Source organism: Cyrtonyx montezumae, unplaced genomic scaffold, assembly GCF_038088225.1.
Source record: "Cyrtonyx montezumae isolate F1298 unplaced genomic scaffold, pur_monq_1.0 scaffold_8, whole genome shotgun sequence".
Lineage (NCBI taxonomy): Eukaryota > Metazoa > Chordata > Aves > Galliformes > Odontophoridae > Cyrtonyx > Cyrtonyx montezumae.
Window position 1 is genome coordinate 60345748 of NW_027072089.1, and position 6541 is coordinate 60352288.

The following is a 6541-nucleotide window of genomic DNA, read 5'->3' on the forward strand; positions in this document are numbered from 1 at the left end:
TCATTTAATCCAGGGAAGGAGACTGGAGGAAGGTATGAAACCAGTCTTCAAATATGGGAAAAGCTGCAAAAAAGGAACATCAGAATAATCTTTACACCATGTTCATTGTAGAAATGGGCTATTCGTTATAAAAGACAAGATAAACATTAGGAAAACTGGGTTACAGTACTTCTAGTTAAGATGAGGAATGGGTATGCTAGGTGGGATGAGGAGCCTTCTTTCACTGGAGGTTTTGAAAACAGAACAGATAGCAAACACAAAGACACAGTTGATTTTATTGACTATAACCCCAAGGTTGTAGGGATAGATCTCCTGAGGTCTATTTTCTGTGATTACATATTGTGTATTTTAGTCAGTATTTAAGGCAAGGTAGATGAGCTCTGGTGTCTGAGCATACTGCATTCCCTCTGCAAGACTTTCAACAATGCTTGGCTCAAGCTGGCTGTCTCTAAGATAGTTATCTTCTGCTTTGTTATGTGAGCATGGGAATTAGAGAATTTCCAAGTGCAGGGGTTGAGACAGGGTTCCCTGACACACACTTTTCAGAAAAGAAAAGCTTCCTATCCTATGGACAACATCAGTGTGAGAAGCTCCAGCAAAAAAAAAAAAAAGAAAAAAGAAAATTACTCATTCCACATCTGTGGGGAAAAAAAAATAAAGCAAGCTGACTTAAGTTGTCTAAATATGAGCATGTCTACTTTCTATGTATGGTGCTTGGGGTTCTAAAAAGGCAAAGAGTTAATTTTGTCTTTCCTCCCTCACCAGAGATTTTCCAGTTGTGGTAAGTGTAATAACTGTGTATGAATGCAGCTAAGCTGTTGCAGAGTGCTTAGGTTTAAAGGGTGCTGCAGCCTGTGATAGATGGCCCTTCAACAAATGCAACATTTGATGGTGAAGATGAGCAGAGAACTGCATACATCAGTGAGCTCTATCCAGAGCTGCTGCTGAAAAAGCCTGGTGAGCAAGCAAACAGCTTCTATAATGAATTGCATTTGCTCCTGCTTTGGTGAGATTGATCTAGGTAGAGAAATAAGGTAAGACATGAAGTCCTGGTCAGTCTGCATGCAAACATAGATTTCAGATAGTGTCATTAAAAACTGAGTATCCAGGGGATTTCAGCATCTAGAGCATTCAAGGTTGTAACACTAGACTGCCTTGTAGTGACAGAAAATCCACATTACTATAGGGAATAAACTCAGACTGTGTTGTGGGTTGAGATTTGCAGTGCATTGCATTACTGCAGTACTGTCCATCGAGTTCACCAACTGGATGTTTTGGAAGTTCCACACAAAAGGTGTCCAGCTGTGGAGCAGCCCTGTTGTGACACTCAGTAGCTTGCTGTGCTGCAAGGATACAAGTGAAAGCTTCCTCTCCCATTCACCAGACAATAACGTGCAAGTGCTTTCAGTTAAAGTGTTACAAATTGTTACAAACCTTAAATTTACGGGAAATGTATATCAGTGTCTTTTACAACAATTTGATAAGAGACCCTTCGTGAAAGATGCAGAGGTGACATTTGTCTGATGTGCATTTTGTGAAATATAAATATTGCCATTCCTTGCCTATAGAGCTCTTGCACCACCCTGAATTCTGTATGTTGTGTGAGGGATGCCCAAAGCTTTGTTATTCTGATACTGTTGAGCAAGTAAGCTATGTGCTTCGAATGGTCTTCACACAGAAAACAATGAAATCCAAGATACCTAAAAAGAGTTTTGGGTTTTGTTGCTTCATTGTTTTTTTTTTCAGTAATAATTAAACACCAAAACAACATCTGTGAATAGAAACAGAAGTTTAGGAGGTACAAAGGATATTTAAACCACTGTTTACCACAGAAAGGCAGAACTCCATTACACTTTCACAAGTCCGGTGTGGTTAAGTGGATACGTTTGAAAGGTATTAAAGGCAAACTGTGATCCTAATGGAGAAATCAGTTGTAAGCTTAATTTTGCACCTATTAATTTACATCGTGTTGATTTCAATGTATTTATTGTACCTAGAATTCTCTTACTATGACAAAAAAGTTACCAGACCCTCGTGTGTTTGCTAATCCTGATTTGAAGGTTTAAAACCTTAGGTCATGAAGCTTACTTGAGAAGGAGATGTATGCATTAAGGAAGTGATGCAATCTCTTTAGAGGGAAAGCCACAGGAAGTAAATAGTTCTGGACATAGGAATTAATAATCCGTGCCTGCGTTCAATCAGACAGTCCAGTGAAACCTCAAGATCTGGCTCATAGATGAGCAGAAGACTGAAACAGTCATTTGGGTAATTTTGCTTTCCAGGGCATGTTCGTACAGCTAGCAATTAAGTCAGCCTCTCTTCAGTCAAAGGATGATGTCCTGAAGGTACTGCAGCCTCTTCTAATGAACATCCAAGTCATTAGTAGCACAGCCAGCAATAGTTAAGTGATTCTCTTTTTCCTGCAAAGACCAGAAAAAAACATACCCTGTGATGGGAACTCTGAAAAAATGAAAGGTAAAATCTTCCAGCACTTCCTCAAAGGAACAAGAGCAGTCATTCTGTGCTATATCTATGGCAGTGAACTGGGTATGCACATTAGTCACTAAAACTCTGACCCAAATGGGCATAAATGATTTAATACTGAGGTATAACTGCAGAGAATACAGCAGCAAAGAGAACATGCCTGGATTTGCATCTCTAAGTATTTCATCCCACGCTGGTCAAGTTAAGACAGTTCCTTTCTCTAGGAAAGCTCTCAGGTTTATTTCAAGATATTAATAGCGTCCTGTGAGAGGAGGAATGTGTTGTTTTGTAGAAGATAGCTTCTTTTCCCCCCAGATGTTATGATGTGCTTCATCACGAGTAATGGGACTAAATAAAAGTAGGTGATACTGAGAAAGCAGGTTTAAAAGACTTTTTTTAAATGGAGGGTTCACCATTTCTGTGAAAAGCAGATCTTTTGCAACAGCTGACTGTCCACGTTGCCCTGCAGGTTCTTTAGGCAATACAATTCTACTATTTACCTCGTGGCAGAGGCTGTGCATTCTGTTCTCTTTTGCAAAGTGGCGTAGTGTAGTTCTGCTGTGCGGGCTGATCTCAGAAGTAACTGGTAAAGAGGTTTCTAACAGTAAAGATAAAACAGCAGAATCACCTCAGTACTGATTGCATGGAAGTTATTCCTTTCAATGAATTTTTGGGGGGGAGTGCTATTTTCCATCTCTTGGGCTGGTGAATTTATGTCCATATCTCTAGCTGTAGCCTGTTGTGCTGTCTTGTTCTTTGTAGGCTGGCTGCAGACTGAGGGAGAACTCACTGTCTTTTAAGAGATGTTCACAGACTGCTTTTACTGGCCCGTGAGGCGCAGGTGAACGTTCTATCCTTGTAACACTAGGCCCCCTGTCCTGCTTTAGCTTTGTCTGCCTTTAGATAAGGAGTCGTCCTTTCCTTTCTCACACTTATCCACTGCACCTGTGTCAGATGACAGCGAGTTTGTGTTTGAGATGGTTAAGTGTTTCTATGAACCATAAGGAATGAGATTCAGAAATACAATACAGTGACATGTTCATTTGGATTGACTCCTGACTTTGTCGCTGTCAGTGCATGCCTGTTTAATTCCAAGTTCAGAATTCAGTATAAACGTGTCAGTAAACCAGCTCTCCTCGTGGATACTGAAGAAAGCTGAATCTCAGACACTTTTCATCCTACCATGGTACTGGAAAAAATGAAATTCACCTGATAGTTAATTTTTATGAATGTATATGGGGAAAACCCAAATACACATCTTTTATTCGCTACTCAGAATGAAGACAATTTTGTAGTTTAAATGCTAAAGAAATTAACTTGTAAAATCTTGTATGCCCTAAGTATATATTTTTGTCCTACGTTTTCTTTTATAGTAAAGTTTAAGGTAAATATTTCTTATATTTCTGAAAAGAAATTTAGTTTAGCCACTGTTGTGCTTTCCAGACTACAAAAGCAGTTTTTAAGTAAACATCTAAAAGTGAAATTGTGTCTTTAAGAAGGTGGATTATGATCCCTTAAAATAAACATCTCTCCTTAGTGACTGTATATACTTAGACAAAAAGCAAATTGATTGCAGCTGCTTGTCTTTATAGTTGTGTTGGTGATTTGTTTATATTGTTTTCTGTAATTGCTCTACGGGTATTAAGAGCTCTGTGTAAACCACTAATGTTAGAAATAGAAGTCTGAAGTAAATCTTTTAGAAGTGATAGATTTTATATTGTGGAGGAGGACCAAGACTAAGCATCTGCTAACTTTTTATTCTGTGCTGTGTGACTTCAGTGTCCCGGCATCGTATTGAAAACTTTTGGCATCACTTTCTGAGCCTTTCTGTATATCCCAGCATCTATTGAGCTGTGCGAGATGTTTCTAATTTGATTGCGGGTACAAGTTCATCTTTTTTGTTTTCTTCTTTTAGTTGAGAGCCTGTGCTGATAGGGCAGGAAGGCTGGTTTTGTAGGAACACGCTTGCAAGGTAGAAGGTGCTTGTTCCATCAGTGGTACAACTCCTGTTGACTTCAAAGCTGCTTGAGCAGACTTGCTCTGTTTAAATGTGCATAGTGGCTGCAAGCTTTTTCTTAATAGCCCTCGGATACACAGTGTAAATCTGTAACAATATCAAGTGCTACTCAGTAAGAATAATAACCTGATTGCATTTTTGTGCTGTATATTTCCCTCCTATGGCTCCGAAGGTATGGTGTATATAGGCTGTCTTTGCACTGAACTGGCTATACTTCGTAGCTGAAAAGCAAAAGCAAGTACTGTACTAAAGACGATTGTAGTCTGTGGTTCCAGACATGGAAATACTTTTGGCAGGACGTGAAGTATAGCTTCAGTGCAACAACTTTGATTTTTTATATTTTTTATTAATGTGCATGGAAGACTAGGGATGATATTTTCTAAAAAATGAACTCGGTTTTGTACATTTTTCAATGTTTAAAACTCTATGGTTTAACATTACCTCCGAATTTCCGCTATCAGTAAATCCTTAAAGGAAATACCTCAACTTGAGCATTATTTTTTCTCGTGAGTTGCCTGGCAGGTTGAAACGGACTGTGGCGTGTGATGAACTAACTGAGCGAAACAGCAATGACGTAGGAGCTTCACCTATACTGTAAGTTGTGTGATCTGCTGGAAGGGAACCAAATGATACACTCCAAGTGTTGATGTGCAGCGTACAATCATGGCTCGTTCTGCCCGACTGGACGTTTTCCTTATTACTGGCTTGTAAACTGAGTTTTCATCGTGAAGCCAAATTAAAAATGAAGGAGAAAATGTTCTGTTTCCTTTGGATTTTTTTTTACTTATGCGTGTTTTTGACCTACAGCAAGGATTGTAATAAGCTAAAGGACGCAGTCGTAGCTGAATAAAATTAAGTTCACACATGTTTAGATGCACCTAACTGATGTAGGCCCTGAGTGTTGTGGCAGTGTGTGTGCAGGAGGAGAATAGCATTTACCTGACACCTCAGAGTAAGAAATACAGGGCTTTAAGGTTTTCTGATATGACTGGTGGGTTGGTTGGTCATTCTGTAGAGTTGGAGGCGTGTTACTTGGTTTCACTGGTGGTTTCTGTGTCTTTTGGTTGATAGGTTGTTTTCCCCTCTGACCCCACCCCATCCCATGGATGAATCCAATTCTATTGTATGTCTTAAACAAGAACACTGAAAGATGTGAAAAAACCGGGGTGCTAGAGGCCTGTGGAGGACAAATACGTCTAAGTTAGACCAAAGTAGCTCTGGCCAATTTGAATTACCCAGGAAACAGTCAAGAAGTGATCTGACACTTCATTTATTACACGTATGAGAAGTGCCTAGCAGAAGGAAAAAGCTGTGATGAGGTCCAGCGGATAAAGGTGAATTAAGAATGAGTAAAACAGTGGTGAAGTTTAACAGTAATGACACATTCTTCATAATGCAAAGATTTCAGGTGGAGACTTGTCGATACTTTTTCTTAGTCACTACTTTCCATTCATGGTGTTTCTGTAGGCTTTGAGTAATGACTCTTTGGAGTCAGCTTAGTAATGCAGGGTTTGCATGAAAGAGTAAACTTCTGTGGATGACAGCAAATGCCTGTTTAAGAAAAAAAGATCAAATATTTGAAATGAGACTTCTTAATACAAACAGTTATCTTTTCCAAGCTTGGTGATCCCATAATGTCCTAGGACTGTTCTTAAGAAGGCAGGCACAGCAAGAGTGTCTGATAGCCATCTTCACGCTGTTTCCAAGCGCCGTGCTTCCCGCAGTAATGGACTCAGGCAGCCCTTGCTGCCTGCAGTGTCGCTTTGTTGCAGTCCTGTAGGACGGTCCCCGCTGTGCCACCGCTCCTCACTGCTGGGGCACAGCGCTGCTGCCTGGAGCTCTGAGCCGAGGCGAGTTAGAAGCGCTCGCCACACGACCTACGTTCACAGCCCAGCTCCCTGCGCGCGCCATTCACGCCTCCTCGAGGCCGCCCCACGCTTCAGTCACTACGCGATGGGGCGCGGCGGGAAGTCCAGCGGCCGCTTCCGCCGGAAGTGACGGGCAGCCGGGCGGGGCGGCTGCGAGGAGGGGATGCGCGGG